We start from the raw sequence: 12,221 nt of genomic DNA, 5'->3' as shown, positions 1-12,221 counted from the left end.
CAGAGGAACCTGTCCTACCAGGTGAGCTCCTGGCTGATATTTACAGTGGTAATTTGAGTGTTCTTTATGGCTTTCGTTTTCTTCCCTTTCATCCTTGTGAAATAGCCGTTGTTTATTTTTCTTAGTCACTGACTCACCTCCATCTGGTTTTGCCCTTTTCACATACTTGCTTTGCTTTCAGAAATTACTGGAAAAAGTGCACAGGGGCACTTCCCTGTCCCCATGGGCATGTTTTACTGCTGCCTTTGATTGCCCTGTGCTGTTGTTCAGTCTCCCTGGCCACTTCTATGGGGAAAAAGGCTCAGGGCAGGGTTTATCATGTCCTCTTCTGCAACATGCTTGGGTGGGGAAAAGGCTCACTGTTTCCCGGGACTGGTGTGCTGCTGTGGCCCTACTCTGTCCCTATGGCAATGCAACACTCTCTCTGCCTTTCTGACAGAGGTTGGTGTCCCAGCAGGAGAAGGAGGTCCCTGGTGCTGCTTGGGGCAGTTGCCGCATCCTGCACTGGAAGAGGCTTTGCTGGGCAAGTCCCAGTGATGCTTCCTGCCCCTGCAAGCTGAGATGTGGAGGAGTGGAAGACAGTGGGTGAGCTCTGCTCTGCCCCATGGTGAGCAAGTGAACAAGAACAGAGCGGGGAGAAGATCTGTTGTCCCAGCCCTACAAGGTCCTGGGGGCTTGCATCCGCCTCTGCAGCTCATTACTAATGTGTGGACATAGGCACTCCTGGCCTGCTGCAAGCTGAATCTTGCTGTTCCTCCCTCCATCTCTAGAATGGGGTTCCATGCAAAATCTGTCTGTGCCAGCTTGACCTGGCCACCTGCTTTGTAATTGTGGGCCACACACTGTGCAGCTTGCTTTTTCTGCTCTGCTATGTTTCATTTCCTACTGAGTTCTTCAGCAACAACAGCAGCACAATCCCTCAAACCTCTTCTATCCCTGGGATTGCTCTGAAGGATTTTTCCCCTGGTTCTATGTGAAAGTTACTCCCTGGGCTGTTTGGGGTTTCAGCAGCCTTGTTTAGAGGCAGTGGAGGTCTGGGTGATTCCACATGGCTCCCTGCACCTCTCTGCAGATTTTATTGCTTGGAGGCTGCCAGCAACCTGCACACACAGGGACCAAGCTGGCGTGGAATGCATGACCTGCCCAATATACAAACTAGTGCCAGACAAACTTCTCTGGCTGTTGTGGACTAGCTTCTCATCTAGCATGAACTGGTGATTTAGTCACTATCAGCTGAACTGTCAGCAGCCAGCGTGGCTTGCAAAAGAGTGCAAGTATGTGTCTCTTGGAAGAACAAGTCACCCTCATGAGTGACCAAAAAGGCCCCCTCCAGTTCAGTAAACTCAGCTTTTGTGCAGGGATTTTGAGAAGGCCCAGATCATACCCATGACTGTCCCTGCCATGCTCTGGGTTATGGTATACCCATGGGTTGACAGGCTGTGTTAGACCTCTTCTCCAACCACTCTGGAAAAAATGCTCTGTTTGCTAGGAGCCATTTGGTTTTAATTTTGACTGGATGTACAATTTATGAAGGGAAGCTAATGCTTTCACACGTCTTTGTTAGCACAGATGTGTGGGAAGCCTATGCCTGGACCCTGCTCCAGCTCTCAGAGACAGCAACACGGAAGGTGGGCTGCCTTTTTCCTGGGCTGGACGTCAGTAGATGCTATTTCAGTATTAGAAATAATATGCAATAACAGTGCAGGGATATTTCAAAACTAGAAATAACCTCCTTCTCATGCAATGCTGGGCTGCTGCAGCAGTGCACTTGTCCATCAGTGCCTTACAAGAACCTGCTACCTTGGCTGGTTCTGATTCAGTGAGAAAAATGTTTCACTTCATTAGCTGAACACAGCCTTGTACAATGAAAGGTGATTTGCAGTGTGATGTAGGAAAAGCTGAACAGTGCAAACCATGTGTTGAAGATGATAAGGGAAGCTGCTGTACCATTTCCACCACTCTCCTCAGACCTGTGAGACATTGGAGCCTATTGCTCTCTTATCAGCTGCATTCATATGAGAAAGGCAGCATACCCGCAGTGTTCCTTCAGCTGCTTGCAGACAGGCTGGCTCATTCTGTCTCCAGCCCATCTCATGATGGCATATGTACATCCTGGACAGGGTGCATGGCAGTTGTGAGGGAATGGAAAATGACCTCATTGCTGCCCTGTTTCCAGCCCTTGCTGCTCCTGGACTTCCCCCACACTTGTCAGCCCCGCAGCCCAGTGGTGTGAATGTATTCTGGAGCTCAGGGGCAGTTCCCTGTTGATCAGCTCTTTTCAGAGCTGCCTGCAGGTCAATCAGTCCTTCTGTGGACAAGCAAGCAGCTGTTAACCAGAAGAGATGCCAGCTCTACTTCTGTTGGTAAAAGCCTCTCCTTAATCCCAGTTTGTCTTCCTCCTTTGGTTATTAACCTTCAATTAGGCATCTTCCAGTCCCTCCTGTTGGCTAAGGACATGAGGCATTCACTTTGTTTGATTTCAGGCTCTCCCTGTTAGCACTGTGTACAGTTTGTGCATCTACCAAATGACTTAGCATACCAAGTTTCAATTTTTCCCATCTATATGTCCTTGGCATGCACTGCACTTTCCAGGGCTGCTAGAAATAAGACCATAGGTGTCTTTTGCTTAATCAAGGCTCAGCTGTCTCATTTTCCCACACTGGCCCTCTGTTGAGCACAGATGTGGCTGAACAATTGTCTCCTGACACTTTGCTATCACTTTCACCACTTGCACATCACAGCAAGTGCAGCTGTCTCCCTCTCCCAGCCTGCAGGGTTTGCTTTTGCTTTTGATTGCAGTTCGGAACATCACAGCTCGATGTGGACTGGCCTGAGCCATCTGTGGCTTGCAGGGTGGGATGCCCCTGATGGCAAGTAGAAACCTGGGACACAAAAACCTGATGGAAATGCCCAGTGTGGGAGAGCCTGCTGAGCTCACAGTGACACAAAGTTTTCCTGTCTGTAAGTACTTCTGCCTTCTGAGTGAGGTTCACAGGCAAGATTATGAGTTTCTCTTGTAGTAGCTGAGCTTCACGACCCAGTTTGATACCCTACAGCAATGTGCAACTTGTGATTGCCCTCAATTCACAACAGCATTAAGGAGAGATATCTTTGTGCCTTTTATAGATGACATGCATATTCACTGTTTGGTGGGGGGGGGGAGGGTGTTTTAAGAACGTAACCTTTCTATTGAAAGGTTTTTAATAACAATTTTGTGAAGTACAGATAAAATACAAGTAGTTAAGGACCAAATAATGGCTTATACAAATGCTTCACAATCCTTAAGTGAATATGAAATATTTGTTTACTCTTTTTTATTAGTTTCCTTAGTATAATGTAAGCCTGGGTACATATTCCAGAATGGCTGACATGACTGATGCTCAGTAAGCTGCAGGATTGATTTTGGTTGGAAGAACCTCATGTGCTGTTTCCTGTAACAGAGAAACCTGAAATCTAACCAAGATAGTACTATTCTTTCTGAAGAGCTGATTTGAGGGCTGAGTTAAAGGACATGGCCTTTGTTCTGTCCTTTTCCTTGTTTCCTCTTGTCTGAGTAGTCCTATGTCAGTTGAACAGTCCCATCAGTGAACCTGTCAAGCAGAAGTTCAGTTGTCTTGGCCAGTGCATCACTCAATCACTCATATTTCATATAGAGAGTTGGTTAGAGAAGTCCTCAAAAAACTGAGTATTGATTTCTAGGAATAAAAATACGAAACAGATGGCATCAATTCCAAGTGCTTAAGCGGTTTTTTACTAGTCCAGTAACTAATGTTGTCAAATGCCAACAAAATATTGCAGTTTTATCTTAGCAAACATCAAAACAACGACTTTGAAGCACTTGCCAAGCATACACAGCCATGCGTTCTAATAGATGACAGACCAAATGTATCCTTACAGTAATGGAACTGACCTGCCAATTTCAAACTCCCCCCTGTACTCCTGCAGTGAATAATACTTAATGACTGCTCTGGTTGGGGTTTTTTTTTTATTATTATTTTTATTACTACTACTGTGGACCCAGTATTGCCTCACATGTGCTGCAGGTATTAAGAGAAGTCTGCAAGTCTGGGATCTGAGAGAGAGCCTGTTAAGGAAGCATTTCATGAGAGGAAGGAGTAGGAAGCCTTTGGAGCCTGCCAAGTCTCCTTAAGTGTCTGAGTATGTCAGCATCTACTGCTGTTTAGATCAGTCAGCTTACTCGTGAGTATCTGCATTAATTCCTAGAAAAATACAGAAGGAAGAAGACAGACCATAGCATGCCCAACATAGATTTGCACAGGAAGGCTCTGCACTACAGCACAGTCTCTCAGACAGGTTGTATGCATGATGTCTAAGATGACTGAACCCACAGGAACTGAAGCACTGCCTAGCAGCAGGTGGAAATGCTGTGTGCCAGCTGCTGCAAACTCCAAAAACTGGCCTCAGCTGCACAGTTTATTCTGAAAACTTTTTTCCAGTTGTACAATTTATTCTGATGGCAGAGGAGGCCATTTGTCACAAGCTGGAATAAACCTTTTGGAGTCCACACCATGTGGAGTTACAGTTTGAGCTAATGCTTGTCCTTGTGCAAGATTCTGACTTTGATTAGTTTGTCTGCACAACAGCTGATTTTGCTTTCTACAAACACTGCACACTGGTTTAGAGTCTGTCTCTCTCTGGTGCCTTGCTGCTCTGCTCTGAGAGCCAAACCCCAAGCTTCTACTTGGCTTGATTGAAAAGCATATTTTTGGCACTGGAGGTGGAAATATAAGCACACTTGAGAAATCTCTAGATCTGGTAATGGTACCCTTCCCCTGCATTCCCACCAAAACAGCCTGGAATTGAGTTTCTAGAATCTCTATGTACAAAGCTGAATGTCAATGTCACCTCAAAAAATTATGCAAAAAGTCTTTAGCAGGTTTTTTTTTTTTTTCTTGAATTTCCCATTAGATTTAAATGTATCTCTTGAAACAAAGAGAGAAGGAAAGAATGTCAGCTCTCTTTTGGTAGGTAGGTGTAGGTTATAGTAGATGTCAGCAGGTCACACTTAGTGACATTTGTGCAGAGCTTCAAGAATTAGAAAACAGTCCTACTGCAGTGACAAGCAAGAGAGAGACTCGGGCAAAATTTGGGATCCTGCTGCCTCTTTAGACACATAACCATTTAGCATTTGGTTCTTGGATGTCCCATGTTCAACTGACACCGGTATCTGGAGATCCTGGAGTTTGGATACAATAATTCCTGTTGAATTTCTGTGACTGCTTCTGAGTATGCTCAGGATGTCCCAGCACAGCTGGTGCGCTGACAATATCATCCATCTCTGACAAATATCCTGTGGTTAAACACTCCCTTTTATATTCTTCGCCCACATTTTCTGCAAGGCGTAATCCAGTTCCTAATCACCTGGCTTGTTCAGAAAGCTTATCCAGAAGAAGTACCTCCTTTCTTTCTGTTCAGATGTGGCAGCACTTACAGAGGTTTACGGAGCCCATAAAAAAAAAAAATTCCTCTCTCTACTATGAAACTGGAGCAGTCATAGTATATCTTCCCTGGATTTCCTTATTGTCCTGCTGATTACAGGAAAAGGAACAGTGGTGACAGCTTGTCTTGGTGATTTCCTCCTGCCACAGGCCTCTTGAACAGAAGGTTACAGCTTCCCAGAGCCAGGCAAAGCTGGTCCCTCTGTGTGCAGGAGCGGTCTTGTCCTGCTGCCTGCAAATGTGTAGGATAGCTTGGATATACGCAATTGTAGGGACCCAGCTCTCAGCTGCTTCCCCACTGGTGGGGACTGGGAATTGGAAGATCTTCTTGCCCTTCTTACGTTCTACCCTGGAAGAGAGGGAACAAGCTAGCCCTGCTCCTGGACAGGCAGCCCTGCGGTGCCTCAGTAAGTTCACTATCTGATTTTCCCCTTAAAATGCATTAGGGGTTCATCTAATTGTAGGGTTCCTGCACTGCTAAAGGTGTGGCTTTATCTACAAAGTTGTTTTCTTGCACACCAGAATTCATAGGGAAATGCAAAGGTTGGAGGGGAAGGAAAACCCCTGGCTGAGCTCTGGAGTGGGAAGTGCAAGCTTTTTAGGACAAACCAGCTCTGAAGCACCATGGTGGGCTTCCCACTTCCCCATGCCTCCAGGGCTGGGTGAGGCTCTTGTTCTGCCTGTGATTTCCAAAGGCTTGCTGAGCTGGTTCTAGTGTGGTTGCATGAGACCAGCAGCTTCTCCATCCCTTCCTTCCCTGCTAGAGGTGTCCTTCAGCCCTGATAGGTTCCCAGGGAGGTTTTTCTCCTTCTTGGATGGCAAGAATCTGGCCTGAGTAAGGCAGGTCCTTGGAAAGCCAAAGCAAGATCTATTAATCATCATCCATTTCTTTATTTATTTTGGGTATTTCCTGGTTTCAGTGTTGTACAATGTTTACCAAAGACAAGCAGCCAAAGTAAACCACACAAATGAAAAATTGCAAATGAAAGAGCCAGCCACACGGCACAGCTGGTCCCATGCATCCAAGGGCTTCAGTCGTTTCAGATTAGGTGCACACTTGCCATTCTCCTGCAAATATGCTTGCAAGGAATCCTCTTGGAACAAACTTGCCTTCATGCACAGCGACTGACGGAAAGCTGAGGCAGGTCTGCAAAGACTCTCTAGCAAGAGGGAGGATTAATGTGCCTGTTTGTTAACTCTGGCAGAGTGTGCAGTCATCATTGTGCCAGCAGAGTTAGGGGGAGCAACTGGAGAGGGATTATTTTATGATTGGTGGCATTTCTGGGGGATGGGCATTTATCTGGGGCCTTCCTGCAAGGAGTAAAAAGCAGAGGGGAGCACAAAGCAGTTCCTTCACAGATGGCAGGCTGTTTGGACAGAAGGAGCCAAAACGGGTGGAAACGTTCCCTTCTCCCATAATCCACTTGCAGACCTGACTCACCCTGACTGAATTACTGGTACCAATGTTGTCCTGTTACTCAGTGAGAAGTTATGAGCTCATGGATTTCTTGTCCAGCAAGCCAGCTTGCCAGCTCCTTGCTGAGTTCCCCCCGAAAGGGAAAGGGCTGCCCAGCCTGGAGGCAGGATTTCTCCACCTGCAGAAACAGGGAACAAGCCAAACTCATTCACAGGCTGTGCTTCATTATGAGAAGTGTGAGAAATACTTATTTTACAGAAAAGTTTAGACCATTGAACAGTAGGGGAGAAGAGTCTAGCCAACCTTCACTTTATCCATCCCTTCTCCCATTACTCACTGCATTTTTGTTAGTGACTCTTGAAAAATTCTGTTCAGCTGGAAGGCCTTGCAAATATCAGAGAGGAGACTGTCAGAGGCAAACATGGAGACATGAGAGAGATCACCAAGAAAGATGCCTCTCAACAGAAGGTTGTACATCTCAGTATGTTCTATCTGGCCTTTTGCTCCCAGATGTGAGCTGGGAACAGAGTTCAAGGAATGAACCCCAGAGAAATAAAGTACTCTGAAGAATGGATTTTAGAGAATTTGACACTATTAATCATGGAACATTCAGGAAATTAATTTTAAATGATGTCATAAAAATAGCACATGAAAGAAGTGTAAATGCAATATAATTTCTATTAATAGAAAATAATATTTATGCTGACACTAGTGTAAGTTATAAACTGAAACCAGGTGGCCAGTCTGTTGGGTAGACATTGGATAATAAGACAGAAAGAAACAAAGATTTTCTTGAACCCACAGGTGCAAACTTCACAATGTTGAAGGAGTGTCACCGGAATTGATACAAGGTAGGAGAGTGCATCTAATTTGATGTTCTTTCCCATGGTAGAGCAGGTGTTACTACCTTATGGCTATCTCTCAAGCAGCTTATTCTGGTCCTATAGTTTGGAGCTGTGGAGATCTGGCTATGGAGCTATGTAGTTTCAGCTGTGGAGATGGAATCTGGTTGTTGTCTGCTGGATTTTTTCCTGTATTTTCTTTGATTCCTCTTCCTTTGACAACTCTTCTGTCCAAAAGCTGTGAAATGCACAGCAAATTAATTGAAAGCATGACTTACCATGTTTTCTATACTTACTGAGATATACACAAGTCTTTCTGGCATTGCTACAACCCTCTCGTGCATTGCCACGGCATTCCCATGCTCTTCCTGGCAGGTCCATGTAACTTATTTGGGATGTTAGAGAGGCATTCAGCTCAAAGTTTGTAAATACAGGTATTTCACAGCAGGAGAAAACACCTTGGTTTTGAAGTTGACCATCTGGCACCTCTTTTCTGTAGATACTGTGGCAAAGACAAAAAGGCATCTGGCCTTTTCTGAATCTGTCATAACTAAGCTGGTACTGTTACAGTTAAGAAAACTTACAGAAGAGCAAGAAATGCAATCTGAAGATAATTTAGAAGGAATGATTAAAATAGCTGAGTGTGTGCTTGAAAATCTGCTTGGCCTATCTGTTTTCAATCATGTTCAAAATCAGAAAGTCAGAGAATGGTCCAATATTGGAAATAACTTATTATTTGAAGATGGTTTAGTGGCCCTATCAGAAACCACACACACTTTTAAAATACTTACTGACATCTTTTTATGATTAGGCTTTTCATTTTCAGAGAAAATTATGTTTTCATGCATGTTTACAACTCGGTTCAACTCAAGCTTCTAAAAAGTTTGTTTAAAAATTATACAATTACAAAAGAAGACAATAGAAACAATCCTGCAAGAGACTCGCAAAACATGCCATTTTTCCAGTGAGTGAAAAAACCCTAGGAAATAATATCTTAGATACTTCAGTATTTTTAAAATCTGTGGTGTTTTGATAGGCTATAAATCCAGAAAAGCACCTATGCTAAAGACAGAATTTCTGAGATCTTGAATAGCTGAGAAAAATAGATTTGGAATTGACTTTTGAAATTTCAGAAAGAGAAAACTTCAGTTTGAAAACCTGACGTTTTCTTTTTCTGAAATCCAGTGTCATGTCTGAAATATTTCATCATCAGATGAAATATTCATCAGATACAGAGGGAGTCAGCAGCCTAAATGCAAAGCCTGAACTACCTGTGCAAAATACATCCTGGCATTATCTTTTTTGGAACAAATACAAAAATCTTGATATTTTTAAGGTACATGATAATGATCTGCTTCATTTCCTGCTCAGATTCTTGCCCAACTGTTAAAACAATTTTTTTTTCTATTGTATTACAAGCAGTTAAATATGTATCTCTGCATCCCAGCAAAGTGCTTTCCACCTCCATACAGGAAACAAACTCTAGCTGATTCTGCAGTGACTTGATCGTGTTCCCAGGAATGTTTCCCTTATATTAAAAAAAAAACCCAAGAAACAAAAACTCAAAACAAAACAAGGAAAAGAAAACACTTTTTTCAGCCTATTAGCACGAGATAGGTGTAAGCACAAAATATGTCCTTGCATTCCTCTGAATGAGGCAAGACAAATTTTGCTGGACCTTCCCACACTGGAATGCACCAACATGCATGTCCATTTGCCCAGCCTCTCTTGAAGGAGCTTTTACTTGGGGCTGAGCAAAGCTTTTTTTTTTCCCCTTACGGGAAATTCCAGTGCCAGGATGTTAAATCCTAACTTCCTCACAACAGCCTGCCAGTGACGACTTGCACCCGGTGGGCTGTGACAGCGTATTTTCTCTCCTGGTGAGATGAAATGAAGCAGAGGCTGTCCAAACAGTGAGCATAAGAGATCTCCTTCCTCTCTCTTCCCAACCCTGCTTCTCTGGTAGTGCAGCCTGTGCCAGAAGCCCATAGTCGTAAGTGTTTGTGGCTCTGTCCAAAAACCTGCAAAATCTTTTTTTGGAAAGAGGAATGACATGTCTTTTTTTTTAAACTGGAAATATGGCTTAGGTGTCCAAACACCATTCTGGGCAGCCCATCGGATATGACCTCTGTCATATCATCTGGGATACAGTGAAGCAAACTGAACAGAACAAAAGAGTGAGATAGATGTAGAGCAAAGAAAAAAAGTCCTTCAAAACACTCTGTGAGAGGTGCTTGGGAAAGCTACGCAGAAGTATTTAGTAAAGATTCCTGAAAAAACCTTAAGAACCAGCTTTGTACCTTGATAATGCTGAACCAATCAGCATTATGAAAATTGCAGAACATATTTTAAAAGAAAATATGTTTTCCAGATTATGTCTGTTTTTAGGGGGTGTATCCCCAGGGCAGCAAGCTGGGAGCCTATCTGCCCAAGTACATTTGGGCTGAATTCTGAGGTCCAGTACCGTGTGTGTGTTCAGGTTTCTGAGTCCTACAACCTGATTAGGCTCTCCCTCTGGCATGCCCGTGGAAGTCCAGGGTTGTGAATATGGCAAGTATAATGGCTGGTGCAGTCAATTGGTCTGTCAGAAAAGCTGAAGTCAAGGTTGCTTTGAGCATCATGGGTCTTGGACACCTCTCTCCATGTATGGTTCCCATCCCTGCATCTTCTCTGGATGGACCCCTTTCACAGGGATGCAGAAAGTTCTGGGTGGTGCTCAAAGCAAATTGTATTCAACTGGATGTATTTCCAGACAGGCTTCTCCCACATGGGCATCAAGGGAGATAATCAGTTGCTGGTATCAACTTTATATTTTGCCTTTCTCTCTGCAGCATGCCAGGAAGCCAGAAGTGGGTCCCACTGATCCCACTGGCTGTCCAGCATTTGTGTGTGTGGCTGAACCATTCATCAGCACACTTGATGTTGTCCAGCCCCATGCAGGCTGGGGGAACAAACAGCAGTGATTGTAGGGACCTGTTCCATGTGAGTTGTCTCAGAGTTCCCATTTTTGAGTAACAAATCTGTGTGGTGATAACAGGATTTTGTGGTTTTGGCATGGTTGTCTTCAGAATAGGGTTTCAAAACTTGCCTTTTTTTTAAACTGTGTATTACTGGAAAATACGTATTTGCTGTGTATCCTAGTATTCCTGTCAGAAAAAAAGATTTTTCACTGTACCTGAAGGGCCAAGTAAGAAAGGAGCTGTGTCCAGCTTTGCCTTACATGTAGGCTGTTTCCTGTTGATGCAGCTTCCTTGGGAGTCAAGAACTCATCGGAAATACTTTGGCAGAAATTACATGTTTTCTCTTGTTGAGTCATGCTGGTACAACTATTCTAGAAAAATGAAACTTTCTGTATCATTAAGATAAGCTTTGCTGTCTGAGCCTGTAAACTTCCCTGCAAGATGCTTCTCAGTTAAGGTAGCAAATTGTGTTGTGTTTTTCTGACTGAATGCTTTCAGAAAGGATATGACAAAAATAAATCCACAACTCTGCTTCCTTGGCAGAGGCAGTGCTGTAGGCTAGCTGCTGAATGACTAACCATCATTATCACACTCTGCCACAACTGCAGGGGGAGGATTGCCCAGAAGAAAAACAAAGGTAATCGGGTCCTTTGGGTTTAAACTTCCTGTCTGAAGGTCGAAACAGGGGACTGAGCAGCTGGCAGGGTCGGCCTGATACAGAGCACAACAAAGTTAAAATGGTTTACTTTTCATTATCATGTACCTTTTTGTTGTAGCTTGAAGATGAATACCTGAAGCTATACAAGACAGATTAAAGCACAGGCACCAGCAATGCACACAAAGAATCTGTTCCCAGGACTATGAAAGGATGCCAAGCCACTCTGCTTTCAATTACATGAGTATTATGCCTCCTGCTCCAAAGACTGCAAGGACAGATTTGACTTTTGGCTTTTCCTCACCATCCTTTTCTGGGGGCACTTAGGGTAAGAGCATCCCAGGTTCAGTCTGCCTGGCAGTGCTGTGGCCAAGCTGACATGCTGACACGTCCTGGTTATCAGTGGTAAGTATAAGGAAGCAGTTTTGTGCTTTTTACAAAGATTTGGAAAGTGTGCTTTCTGCTTGTGTCACAGGCTCCTCAATGGATTCATGCCTCCCTCCCTTTTCTACTGCTTCTGCTTTTTTTTTTTTTTTTTTTTTTTTTTTTTTTTTTTTTGAGGCAGGGATCTAGGGCAGGGCGTTGCCCAGTCCCTTCTGCACTGCTCACTTGTCCTTTCTCAGCAGAAAAGCAACTGGCAGCTCTCAATGTGGACACTGACAGACAGGAGGAAAGAGAGGAGGGGGGATGGGCTGCGGGATCCTTCCGTGTGAGACTGGGAACGGGAAGTGCTTAAAAAGTGCATCACGCCCAGTTTGGGTACTCCTTGTGCTGCCGTTGGATAAACAGGAACATTTAAACCAAGACAGCTTCGAAAATAACAACCACATCTCTCTCCTGTCCCCAGCTACCTGCTGGTAAAGGCTCGTGTGGTGTCTCCGCTTCGAA

The 12,221-nt window shown here is 44.2% G+C and overlaps 1 protein-coding gene across 4 annotated transcripts in view; it reads left to right on the top strand.

The window, feature by feature from the left end:
* The window catches only part of LOC134564068 (toll-like receptor 2 type-1), a 20,187-nt gene continuing 7,966 nt past the window's right edge, over window positions 1-12,221 (top strand). Inside the window, exons 1-3 of one of the 4 annotated variants that reach the window (XM_063422676.1) lie at window positions 5,637-5,866; window positions 7,681-7,727; window positions 11,455-11,738. The gene's annotated coding sequence lies outside the window, so the exon portion shown is untranslated. Of the gene's footprint in view, window positions 22-5,636; window positions 5,867-7,680; window positions 7,728-11,184; window positions 11,316-11,454; window positions 11,739-12,221 lie in introns of those variants that run through there. The other 3 variants (XM_063422677.1, XM_063422674.1, XM_063422675.1) reach the window with 3 other exon arrangements.

The sequence above is a fragment of the Prinia subflava genome, chromosome Z (genome assembly GCF_021018805.1).
Source record: "Prinia subflava isolate CZ2003 ecotype Zambia chromosome Z, Cam_Psub_1.2, whole genome shotgun sequence".
In the NCBI taxonomy this organism is placed as follows: Eukaryota; Metazoa; Chordata; class Aves; order Passeriformes; family Cisticolidae; genus Prinia; species Prinia subflava.
This window is presented reverse-complemented; position numbering and strand designations above follow the sequence as displayed.